General features: G+C 38.1%; 1 non-coding gene and 1 pseudogene across 1 annotated transcript; both read left to right on the top strand.

Moving 5' to 3' along the window:
* LOC131238897 (uncharacterized) overlaps nt 1-2,954 on the top strand; it is a 48,439-nt pseudogene extending 45,485 nt beyond the window's left edge.
* A 10,476-nt stretch (nt 2,955-13,430) lies between these two features.
* LOC131241884 (small nucleolar RNA R71) lies at nt 13,431-13,537 on the top strand. Its single transcript, XR_009169450.1, has one exon. It is a non-coding gene; the product is annotated as a small nucleolar RNA R71 (small nucleolar RNA).
* The last annotated feature ends 318 nt before the right edge of the window (nt 13,538-13,855 follow it).

The raw sequence follows: 13,855 nt of genomic DNA, 5'->3' as shown, positions 1-13,855 counted from the left end.
ACACATTGGACTGCGCAAGATAAGAAGAAATTTTTCACCAAAGTGCGCAAATTCTTCTGGGATGATTCGTATTTATTTAAATATTACCCAGACCAAATCTTAAGGAGATGTGTGTCAGATGATGAGCATCAAAGTGTCATCTCCTTCCATCACCACAGGCCTATGGTGGGCACTTTTCAAAAGACTACGGCCAAGATTCTGTAGTGTGGCTTTTACTGACCCACTATGTTCAGGGACACTCATGAGTTTTGCAAAGCTTGTGAGCGTTGTCAGAAATTGGGAGCATTGTCCCATCAAAATATAATTCCCTTGAACCCCATTCTTATCATAGAAGCATTTGTTTGCTGGGGCATTGATTTCATGGGACCATTCCCCCAATCCTTTGGAAATCTATATATTTTGCTTGCCGTAGACTATGTTACTAAATGGGTCGAAGCGATTCTGTGCCAGAACAATGACCATCGAACGGTCATTAAATTTTTAAAATAGAACATCATTTCCCAGTTTGGAACACTTCGAGCCATCATTAGTGATGGGGGCTCACATTTTTATAATAGACCATTCGAGAATTTAATGAAGAAATATAGTATCTCTCATAAAGTGAGTACTCCATACCACCCACAAACAAGTGGGCAAGCCGAGATTTTCAATAGGAAAATTAAATACATTTTGGAAAAGACAATTAACCCTGACCATAAGGATTGGTCAATTCGATTGACCGATGCCTTATGGGCTTACCGTACCACATTTAAAACCCTTATTGAAATGTCTCCCTTCAAACTTGTCTATGGGAAGGCTTGAAACATAGAGCCTACTAGGCGATCAAAAATCTAAACAACGCTGGCTCGCTGCGCAAGCTTCAGTTGAATGAACTCAAAGAAATCCGAAACGATGCTTACGAGAACTTGAGAATTTACAAGGATAAGATGAAAGTGTTTCATAACCAACATATTCTACGAAAATCATTCATGTCAGGTCAGAAAGTCCTTTTGTATAATTCTCGGTTACATCTCTTTTCAGGTAACTTCGATCTCATTGGATTGGCCTTTCACCATTATCAATGTTTATCCTCATGGGGTTGTCGAGATTCGGACAATGGCAATGAGTTTAAAGTAAATGGACATCAATTAAAGCCATTTGTTGAGAAAATTGATTCAGAGGACATGTCCATGCCTCTGAATGATCCTATTTACCAAGATTGATCTCCTAGTCTTATGGAGGTATAGGTAGGTTTAAAACTTATAGTCGGCTTTATGCTGTTAGGATAGTTTGTTTTGTTGGTTTAACTCTTGTGCCAAGCCACCTTCACGTTAAGATCTCTTTGAAAAAAGTCGTCCAATTTCCTTCAACAGGTACTATCTTTCCATCACTTCTCCCTTACTTTCGTTGTCTTATGTGCATTGCATGCTTATATCTTTTACATTGAGGACAATATAGATTTTAGGTTGGGAATGGGAGATTAGGTTACCTAATCAGTGTTTTCTTGGTCTTGAGCAAAAATTGTGAAATTTTTTTAAATTTTTCTAGAAATTCTCGTGAATTCGAAGTGATTTTGACGGCCATCTTTGATTTAGAAATATAAGATACTTAATGTTGGTTATATATCACTCTTGGATTCAGCTATCTGTTAGATTTTATAGTTAAGTTTGAATTAGTAATCCATGATTAGAAGTTTCAAACATTGATTGAGTCATGATTTCACATATCACACCTAACTTACACATTAAAGCTTCAGTTCGATATTGAATTGTTAACCTGGTGATCACTAAGCATGGAAGGAGCCAACCTGGGGAATTTGTCCATCATGTTCAAAAAAAAAAGGAATACCAAGCTAAAAAACAATTGTCATCGAAAATGGCTACCTATTAAAAATCTTTAAAAAAGGTTGACACAACGTGAAAGCCATCGATGGAAAAATCAAAAGTTGGAAGAATAAAAAGGCTGAACTGTAAAGCAAGCTTCGGTTTAGGTTGAGTTATCTGGAATGCTAGTTTTTATCAATGTTATCATGAAAATTAACGATTGAATCTATAATTGTGATAAGTCGAGGTCGCACTAAACACCGATGGAACTCAATGTTTAGAATTGTTCTAGTTAATGGAGTAATACCTTGAACTTGACCATGAAGTTTACCGTGTGCTTAAGTTTAGGAGAAGAAAATTCCTAACATTGACATATCTTAGAATTCTAGTATCTAGATTATTTTTCAAAAATCACTCGGGTTTATAAAAATTTTCCTGTAATTCTTAAAATATTTTTTGCATACTTTGATCGGGACTAGCAAAATGCTAGTTAGGGATTGTGTTGAGGGTCAAATATTGCATACTAAACCCCAGTTATTGCATGATTTTACAAACATGATACTGTTTAACGTCCTATTTTGATCATGTTTGTGTTGCAAGGTGAATTTAAAAGCTTGGATTGAAAAAGGGTGTTAAATGCATGGATTTGATGCTCAAGAATCACCAAGGCAAGGGACAAATCTTAAGGGACCGAGATCGAAGAATTCACACACTAAAGATCCAAGAAAATCAAGTGATTAACGATAAAAGGGCCTGAAAGTCATCCTTAATGCAAGATCACAGGGTTCCCACCATCCGTTTGGCTCGAAACTTTATATTTGGCGTAAGGATCACAAAGTAACCGTTCACGTAAAATTTTAGTCATTGGATCTTTGTGGAAGTGGCCCAACAGATAGATCAGCCACTAAATCACTGATTTGGGACCCACCTAATATCTAGATATGCTTCAATTTTAGTCTTAACACCTTAAATTGGATGGAGGAGAGGATGAACAAAGTAGATTTATCAAAAACATCACTGTGGGACCTACCCATGTGATGTGTTGCACTGCAGGTGCACAGCCGAGCTGCATCGAACCCAAACCCCGGTCAAAGATCGAGTAGACCCGATCTCTTACGCAGCAAGGGACGTCTGTCCCACTGTGATGCGTAGTGGGCCACCACCATCCATCATGTGGAATATTTTGGACCATCCATTCGATCCAGGGGGTGGCCACGACCCTAGCCATGGAGTCCTTTTGCTCCCATGCACGTGTACACACGTAGATCACCGTCAAACGCAGGATAAATGGCAAGAAGATTCAATCCTTTAGACTGCACCAAACTCAACCAAAACCATCCCTTTCCGATAAAAATCACGGTAGGAATCCAATGGACTGAGTGGATTTCTCCGAAAACATCACTGTGGAGCCCACTGAACACCTCAGCACAATCTCATGTGCATGGCTTGCGTCTAGGAAAACTGGGAATTTTGGGCCATTCTACAACCAAGATCACGACCGAATTTGTGATCCGAACAGTCCAAACCACTTTCGGGGGGCAACCGACCATCGCTAAGGAGCCTGAACGACTCAGATCCCGCAACCAGTTCTCCCTTGTGCCAAAACATGGTTCGAGCGCAAGACGAGTTGCAGTTTTGCATTTTCTGGCTGCGTAAGAGTTATGCACCACCTCTCCACCGACTTCAGCCTCTCCTTACGCACAACCAACCCTCCTGCTGCCTATAAAGAGAGAGAAAACGTGGAGAGAGAGAGATGTGGAGACGGCCAGTTGGATCTTCCTTCTTCAGCTTTTCTTCCTTCTTTCGATTTTTCTTCTCCTTTTATGCTTTACTAAGATTTTAGAGTCATCATGTCGATGATAGGCTAAACCTCTTAGCTAGGGCTAAGAGGTGAAGCTTGTAGCGTGATGGGACGTGTCTATGGCTTTGATTTATGTTAAGTTGAACTGATTTTGATTCTAGTTTGATTAATAGGAATGCTTTCAATTTTTAATGGTTTATTGTGACTTAAATTACAATGGATTTGCGATAGCTTTGAGTATATCCCATGCATGTATTGAGGTTGAAAGCATAGGAATCTTGTTGTTCACCATCGTCTCATGGACATGGTGGGATGATGGAATCCTTCCTAACATTCATAACTCTCTCAGATTAGATGTGGATTGGTTAAATTCTGTTGTTTTCTTTGTCTCATGGGCATGGTTTTGTGATGGAATCAATTCCAGTTCTCATCCCTCTCTTCCATTGAAAATTAGATCAAAGGAATTTCATGTTTAAGTTTTAATGAAATATCTTCCAACTAGATGGAGATAGGACTCTAAGTCCAGTTGAGTTCGTGAATCAAGCATAGATCTCCTTGATCTCTATAAGTGGATCCTTGGCACCCTAGTTACCACCTTTAATTTCATTAGTTTTAATTACTTTTATCACAATTACTCTCTCAAGTATTCCAGACTAGGTTTTCATCTTTTTCTAGTTCTAGTTCTAGTTACTTTCAGAAGACACACAAGTTCAGTCCCTGTGGATTCAACCTCGGTCTTACCGAGATTATTACTACATCGCGACCCTATACTTGGGGTGGTGAACACCTGATGAACAATTGTTTAAAATCTCCCATTCGCCTTAGTTTGCAGATATTGCTAACTATCTTGCTACAGGTTTCACCCCAACACATTGGACTGCGCAAGATAAGAAAAAATTCTTCACCGAGGTACGCAAATTCTTTTGGGATGATCTATATTTGTTTAAATATTGTCTGGACCAAATTCTAAGAAGATGTGTACCAGACAATGAGCACCAAAGTGTCATCTCCTTCTATCACTCTAAGGCCTGTAGTGGTCACTTTTCTGCAAAAAAGACCACGACCAAAATTCTGCAGTGCGGCTTTTACTGGCCCACAATGTTCAAGGACACTCACGAGTTTTGCAAAGCCTATGAGCGTTGTCAGAGATTGGGAGCACTGTCCCATCAAAACATGATGCCTTTAAACCCCATTCTGATCATTGAAGCATTTGATTACTAGGGCATCGATTTCATGGGACTGTTTTCCTAATCCTTGGGAATTTGTATATTTTGCTAGCGTTAGACTATATCACTAAATGGGTCGAAGTGATCTCATGCCGGAACAATGATCATCAAACGGTCATTAAATTCTTAAAAGAGAACATCATTTTCCGATTCGAAATGCCTCGAGCCATCATTAGTGATGGAGGTTCACATTTCTGTAATAGGCCATTTACGAACTTAATAAAGAAGTATGGCATCTTACAAAAGGTGAACACTCTATACCACCCATAAATAACTGGGCAAGCTTAGATTTCCAATAGGGAGATTAAACATATTCTGGAGAAAAAAGTTAACCCTGACCGTAAGGATTGGTCAATCCAATTGACCGATGCCTTATGGGCTTACGTACCACATTTAAGACCCTGATTGAAATGTCTCCTTTTAGACTTATCTATGGGAAAGCTTGCCACTTACCTGTGGATTTGGAACATAAGGCCTACTGGGCTATTAAAAATCTGAACTTTAATTTGGACAATGCTGGCTCACTACGCAAACTTCAGTTGAATGAACTTGAAGAAATCCAGAATGACACATACGAGAACTCGAGAATTTACGAGGACAGGATAAAGGTGTTTCATGACCAACACATTCTTCAAAAATCATTCACACCAGGTCAGAAAGGTCCTTTTGTATAATTCTCGGTTATATCTTTTTCCAGGTAAACTTCAATCTCTTGGTTTTATGAATATGATACTGTTTAATGTCCTATTTTACTCATGTTTGTGTTGCAAGGTGAATTTAAGAGCTTGGATTGAAAAGGATATTAAAAGCATGGATTTCATACTCAAATATCACCAAGGCATAAATGGATCATAGGAGACAAATATTAAAGATTTCAAGGTCCCAATATTCAAGAAAACCAAGTGAAGAAGGAAGGAAGCTAAAAGAACAAGTGTAGAATTCACATTGACTATGTCATCGATCACCATTCGAAGACATCGAAACTACCGTTTAATGACATCGAACATAGGTCGATGACATCAAATTTATGCATGAAAATTGAGTTGGTCGCTAGAAAAATTAAAGACATTTCTTGATGACTCGAGGACTTTTTCAATGACTCGAAGCTTTTCTCGATGGCATCAAAGCCAGTTCGATGACATCGATATTATTGTGAATTTTCGACAAAACTCGCTAGACATATTGAGCGCAAACTTCAATTACTCGAAGTCCTCCTCGATGATATCGAAGACATATTCAATGATATCGAAGGCCACTTCGATGGCATCAAATTTTCTAAGAATTATTTGATTAACTCGCTGGACTGTTTTGGACACATTTTTTATTCCTCGAACACCATTCGATGACATCGAAGACACCTTTAATGACATCGAAGGTAGGTTCGATGACATAGAAGGATTACGTGATTTGGACAAAGTTACGTAGCACAAAAAAGCATGGATTTAAAATACCTTTGATGACATCGAAGGCAATTCAATGTCATTAAATGATTTATGCAGAGTTATGCAGAGTTACACGGAGTGCGTAAATTTGAGGCGGTTTCCAAAAATTTCAAGGTCGGTTCGGACCTTGGAGTTCCTCAACTATAAATAGGAGTCCCCAGGGCATCCCTGGGCATCATCTAGGGTTTGGATGAGCGAAGCACAAGGATGGAGAGCCGTCGCTAAGCATTTTTCTTCCTTTCTTCCTTAGTTTTCATGCTTTCTTCTATGGTTTTAGATCCAACATATCTATGGTTGGCTAAACCTCTTTGCTAGGGCTAAGAGGTGAAGCATATAGTGTGATGGGATATTTCTATTGCTTTGTTTCATGTTTATATTGAACTTTCTTCGATACTAATTTAATTTTAATGGAATACTTTCAGTTTTTAATGGTTTATTGTGACTCAAATTACAGTAGATCTACAATAGCTTTGAGTATCTTCTTTTCCTACTGTGAGATTATGGGATTGGTAAATCCTATTGTTTATCATTGTCTCCTGGGCATGGTTTGGTGATGGAATCCCTTCCAATCATCATAATTCTCCTCTCTTGAGAATTAGGTCAATGAAAGTTCAGATTTGGTTTTATTGATATATCTTCCGATTAGATAGGATAGGACTCCAATTCCAATTGTGTTACTTGAATCAAGTAAGAGAGCTGCCTGATTGCTACAAGTGGATCCTTGGCACCCTAGTTCCCACCTTTGAATTCTTAAGTTTCTAATTTAATACCTCACAATTACTTCCTTTTATTTCCAATTTAGATTTGGATCTTCTTCTAGTTTTGATTCTAGTTACTTTCAGAATACACACGAGATTAGTCCCTGTGTATTCGACCTCGGTCTTACTGAGATTATTACTACATCGTGACCCTACACTTGGGGTTGTGAACAAATACACATGAGATAACGAAAAGAAATGGGAAGTGATGGGAAAATTATACCTAAAGAAGGAGAATTGAAGCTTTTTCAAAGTTCTTAACATGTTAATGGGTTAGCACGAAGACTAAACAAACTGAAATCAAACTATTATAATCCTAAATTTTATTAAAGCAATAAACCTAACTACACCTCCATTAGACTAAGAGGTCAATCCTAGTACACAAGATTAGTCAGAGGCATGGACATGTCCTCTGAATCAAAATTCTCAATAAATGGCTTGAGATGATGTCCATTTACTTTGAAAACATTGTCATTTGTCAGATTCTTTATCTTGACGGCCCCATAAGAATAGACATTAGTAACAGTGAAAGGGCCAGTCCAACGAGATCAACATTTTTCTGAAAAAAATGTAACCGAGAATTGTACAGAAGGACTTTTTGACTGGTTATGAATGATTTTCGAAGGATATTCCTGTCATGGAACACCTTCATTATATCCTTGTAAATTCTCAAGTTCTCATAAGCGTCATTCCGGATTTCCTCAAGTTCATTTAGTTGGAGCTTACACAGCGAGCCAGCGTTGTCCAAGTTAAAGTTCAGATTTTTGATAGCCCAATAGGCTCTATGCTCCAGCTCCACAGGCAAGTGGCAGGCTTTCCCATAAATGAGTCTAAAGGGAGACATTCCAATAGGGGTCTTAAAAGTTGTACGGTATGCCCATAAAGCACCAGTCAAATGGATTGACCAATCCTTATCGTCAGGGTTAATCTTTTTTTTAGAATTTGTTTAATTTCTCTATTAGAAATCTCGGCTTGCCTGCTTATTTATGGGTGGTATGAAGTACTCACTTTATGAGAGATATCATATTTCTTCATTAAGTTTTCAAATGACCTATTGTAAAAATGTGAACCTCCATCCCTAATAATGGCCCGAGGTGTTCTAAACCGATAAAGGATATTTTCTTTTAAGAATCGAACGACCGTTTTATGATCATTATTCCGGCATGGGATCGCTTCGACCGACTTAGTGACATAGTCTAGTGCTAATAAAATATAAATATTCCCAAAGGATTGGGGAAATGGTCCCTTGAAATCAGTGCCCCAACAATGAAATGCTTCAATGATAAGAATGGGGTTCAGAAGCATCATATTTCGACGAGAGAACTCTCTCAATTTTTGACAATACTCACAAGCTTTGCAAAACTCATGAGTATCTTTGAACATCGTGAGCCAGTAAAAGCCGCACTGCAGAATTTTGGCCATGGTCTTTTTAACAGAAAAGTGACCACCACATGCCTGAGAATGGCAAAAGGAGATGACACTCTGATGTTCATTGTCTGGCACACATCTCCTTAAAATTTAGTCTAGGCAATATTTAAACAAATAATGATTATCCTAAAAAAACTTACGTACCTTGGCAAAGAATTTTTTCTTATCTTGCGTCGTCCAATATGTTGGCGTGAAACCTGTAGCAAGATAATTTGCAATGTCAGCAAACCAAGGTAGTTGGGAGAGTTTAAATAATTATCCGTCAAGGAACATATCGTTTATCAGTGTCGGCTCAAGGGAATCAGGGAGGTCAAGTCAAGAAAGGTGGTCGGCCACTGTGTTTTCTACTACTTTTTTGTCTTGTATTTCAATATCAAATTCTTGGAGTAGGAAGATCTATCTTATCAGGCAAGGCTTAGCATCCATATTAGAAAGAAGATGCTTTAACACCGCATGGTCTGTGTAGATGATGATCTTAGATCCGATCAGGTAGGACCTAAATTTATCTGAAGCGAACACTACGGCTAAGAGTTCCTTCTCCTTAATAGAGTAGTTCACTTGGGCAGAATTTAGAGTTCTACTTGCATAGTGAATAACATAGGGCTTCTTTTCTTTTCTCTGGCCTAACTCTGCCCCAATAGCATAGTTAAATGCATCACACATAATCTAAAAAGGGATCCTCCAATCAGGTGGCTATATGATAGGTGCGGTAGTTAACATGCCCTTGAGCCTAGTGAAAGCTTCTTGGCATTGTTCAGTCTACTCGTATGGTATATCCTTTTGAAGTAGATTGCATAAAGGATGAGAGAGATGACTAAAGTCCTTTATGAATCGTCTATAGAATCCAGCAAATCCTAGGAAGAATCGCACATCACATACGCTCTTGGGTGGAGGTAGGTTAGAAGTAAGATCAATTTTTTCCTTGTCTACCTCAATTCCCTTGAACAAAATTATGTGTCCAAGTACAATTCCCTTGGGAACTATGAAATGGTATTTCTCCCAATTCAAAACCAAATTCTTTTCCTCGCATCGTTTCAACACATATTTAAGATTTTCCAAACACTCGCTGAAGGATGGACCAAAGATAGAGAAGTCGTCCACGAACACCTCTAAATATTGCCCCACCATGTCAAAAAAAAATACTCAACATGCATCACTGAAAAGTGGTTGGGGTATTACATAGTCCGAATGGCATCCTTGGGCAAGCAAAGGTGCCAAAGGGACATGTGAATGTTGTCTTATCTTGATCTTCAAGGGCTATCCCTATTTGATTATAGCCCGAATATCCATCAAGGAAGCAATAGTAAGAGTGACTGGCTAGCCTTTTCAAAATTTGATCAATTGAGGGCAAAGGAAAGTGGTCTTTCCTTGTGACAGTATTTAACTTCCTATAGTCAATGCACATTATTCAACTAGTAGTAACTCTAGTTGGCACGAGTTCATTATCGGCATTGGCTATGATGGTGATTCTGGACTTCTTAGGAACTACATGAGTTGGACTCACCCATTGACCGTCAGATATAGGGTATATGATACCCACATCCAATAACTTAATTACCTCAGCCTTAACCACTTCTTTCATATTTGGATTGAGTCGACATTGTGGTTGTTGTTCACAACCCCAAGTGTGGGGTCGCGATGTAGTGATAATCTCGGTAAGACCGATGTCGAATCCACAAGGACTGAAACTTGTACATTTCTAAAATTAACTAGAAGTAGAACTAGAAGAAGATGTGAAACTAATTCTATAGTATTTGAGAGAGTAATTGTGAATAATTAAAACTAAAAATTTAAAGGTAGGAACTAGGGTGCTAAGGATCCACTTGTAGTAATCAGGGAGCCCTCTTGCTTGATTCAAGTAACACAATTAGAATTGGATTGACTTAATTCTCAATGAAGGAGAACTATGATAATTGGCAGGGATTCCATCACCAAACCATGCCCACGAGACAATGGCAAATAACAAGATTTACCAATCCTATAATCTCAAAGCAAAAGAATTGTGAAGATTAGGAAGGATTTCATCACCCTACCATGCTCAAGGGACGATGGTGAACAACAAGACTTAGTAATTTCACAATCTCAAATCAGGAAAAGAAGATACTCGAAGCTATTGCAGATCTACTGTAATTTGAGTCACAATAAACCATTAAAAATTGAAAGTATTCCTTAAATATCAAATTAGAATCAATGGAGTTTAACATAAATATGAATCAAAGTAATAGAAACATCCCATCATGCTACAGCTTCATCTATTAGCCCTAGCTAAGAGGTTTAGCCAACCATAGACATGATTGGACCAAAGTCTCTTAAGAAAAAAACAAAAATAACTAAGGAAGAAGAAAAAAAACTCTTGGCGACGGCTTCTCCACCCTTTTGCTCCACTCCTTAAACCCTGGAAGATTCCTAGGAACATCCTAGGGAGTCCTATTTATAGTTGTGGAACTCCAACTTTCGTACCTAGTTGGAAAACTCTGGAAACTGCCTCAAATTTATGTATTTGCTAAAACAGACTTCACTCTGCGCAGTTTTCCAGAATAGACTTCACTTTGTACAATTTCACAAAATGACCCAGAGTTTAAGAATATATTTTTTCAGGACAATTTCAGGATTCCTTTTCTTCACTTCAAATCTTTGATTCTCTTCATTCTTCACTTGATTTTCTTAGATCTTTGGCATATGGATTCTTCAACCTTGGTCTCCTAAGATCCATCCCTTGCCTTGGTGATTCTTAAGCATCAAATTCATGCTTTTAGCACCCTTTTCAATCCAAGCTCTTAAATTTACCTTGCAACACAAACATGAGTAAAATAGAATATTAAGCATTATCATGTTCATAAAACCAAGATATAAATAGAGGATAATATGTAATATTTGACCCTCAACAGTTGTCAAGAGGTTTTCACATTATCCTCAAGATGGATGCGGTGAGTACAAATCAAAGGGTCAATTCCCTTGAGGTCTGTAATCGACCATCCAAGAGCTCATTTATGCTCAATGAGAGTGGAAATGAGCACACTCTCTTGTTCTTTCTCAAGGTGGGAAGAGATCACCACTGAGTATATCTCATCTTGACCTAAATAGACATTTAAGATCGGTGAGCAAAGGTTTTAGGTCAAGCATCGGTGCTTTGAGGTTAGACAATAGAGGCACTACATTGGTTTGGGGTAATTTTTCAAATTGTGGCCTCCACCAATTAACTTCAAGTATCGGTGTAACATCAAGCAAGGCATTCATCTTCCTAATAATGTCATCATCTAAATAAGGGGAGTGGGCCAAGCACGTCTCTAGAGTGTCAGAGTATAGAGTCATGAGTGTTCTATCTTCCGTGAAAAAATCAATCATGTTCATATCGTGGGTATCGTCATCATCCTCTGGTTGTTTGTTCATGTTGAAAAAGATGTTGAGATCTAATGTCATATTTTCGAAAGATAAATTCATAATTTCATTCCTATAATTAATGATAAATTTTGATGTAGCGAGGAATGGTCGACCAAGAATGAAAGGTATTTGAGTGCTCTCATCTATGATGGGTTGAGTATCCAGGACAATAAAATCTACTAGATGTAGAATTTATCAACTTGGACCAACACATCCTCAATCATCCCTCTTGGTACATGAACTGAGTGATCGACAAGTTGTAATGTGGTCCGGGTGAGTTTTAATTCGCCTAGACCCAATTGGTTGTAAACCGAGTAAGGGATCGGATTTATGCTCGCCTCCAAGTCAAGAAGTACGTGCTCAATCCAGTGGTTCCCAATTACACAAGTGATGGTTGGGCTACCGGGATCTTTGTTTTTTTGTAGCACATCTTGCTTGAGGATGGCACTCACTTTTTTTGTCAAAAAGATTTTCTTTTGTATGTTTTGCCGTCTTTTAGTCATACATAAATCTTTTAGAAATTTGTCATATGAAGAGATTTGTTTAACAGCATCTAGTAAAGGGATGTTGACCTTCACCTGCTTAAGCAACTCTAAAATATCATGAGAGTTAGAGAGAGGTTTTGGTGCAATCAAATGTTAAGGAAATGGCACAATCAATTTACTTTGAGGTTTTGGTTCTAATCCATATGGAGCATTGTTAGGTCTATCATTCTCATCTATTTCCGGGTCCTTAGCCTTTTCAACTCTTACCGTAATAGATTTGTCAATTGTCTTTCCACTCCTAAGAGTGGTGATAGATTTAGCCTGCTCCATTTGTTTTGAAGAGCTTGGGTCACTAATTTCATATTGTCGTTTTGGGTTGGGGAGAGGCTGAGCTGAAAGGATCCCTTTCTCCCTAATCGAATTTTTTATTTCAAGCCCTTGTATGGCCTTTGTAAGGTCTTGAAAGGCTTGCAGCATACCGTGATAAAAAAAAAAAAAAAAAAAAACTCTTAGTTTTATATATGTTTTGAGACTGCATCCTCTTGAGGTTTCCTTTGATTCAGAAATTGGTTAAGGATCACTTGAGGAGTAGCCGTTTGTCCGTTCCTCCAACTGAAGTTCGGATGGTTCCTTAAGCTTGAGTTATATGTATTTGAGGTGGGTCCACTGAAAGGTTTTTGGTAGTTATTTATGACATTTTATTGCTCATTCAATATCTCTTGAAAAGTAGGAATTGTTGGGCAATTCTCAGTTGTATGTATGTTACAAGCATAAATACCACAAACAACTTTCGCAGTCTTTTCGAATTTTACCTTCTTAAGTTCTATGGCCTCGACTTTTCTTGTGAGTTTGGCCACTCTTACATTTATATCATCTTCCTCTTTTAGAACATAAATTCCTCCCCTTTCCTTTGATTGAGTAGGCTTAGAAGTGGTGATTCTTGAAGAGGTATCCCATGATTGTGCGTTTTCAACAAGTTTATCAAAATAATCTCACGCATCATTAGCTTCCTTATTCATGAATTCCTCATTACACATCATCTCCACAAATTGGTGCATGGGTGAAGTCAATCCCTCATAGAAAAAGTTTATTATACGCCATGTTTCATAGTCATGTTGTGGACATGAATTTATGAGATCCTTAAATTTCTCCCAACATTGGAAGAAGGTCCCATCCTCTTTTTGCGCAAAATTCATGATTGCTTTCCTTAAGGTATTTGTTTTATGATAGGGTAAGAACTTTTTAAGGAACTCCCTTGTCATCTCAGCCCACGTGTTAATGGACCTTGCTCTTAAGGAATATAACCCTGACTTAGCCTTTTCTTTCAAAGAGGAAAGAAACAATTTCAATCTAATTGTGTCCTCAGACACGTTTGGGAAGTATAATGTAGATATGATTTTATCGAACTCTTTCATATGCAAGTACAGACTTTCATGTTCTAGTCCATGAAACTTAGGGAGGAGTTGAATTACCCCTGGTTTAATATCCGCAGTTCCTGCATTCAATGGAAATATCATGTGTGAAGGTGTACT

The sequence above is a fragment of the Magnolia sinica genome, chromosome 3 (assembly GCF_029962835.1).
Source record: "Magnolia sinica isolate HGM2019 chromosome 3, MsV1, whole genome shotgun sequence".
Classification (NCBI taxonomy): domain Eukaryota; kingdom Viridiplantae; phylum Streptophyta; class Magnoliopsida; order Magnoliales; family Magnoliaceae; genus Magnolia; species Magnolia sinica.
The sequence above is the reverse complement of the archived record's forward strand: the minus strand, read 5'-3'. Positions and strand labels throughout refer to the sequence as shown.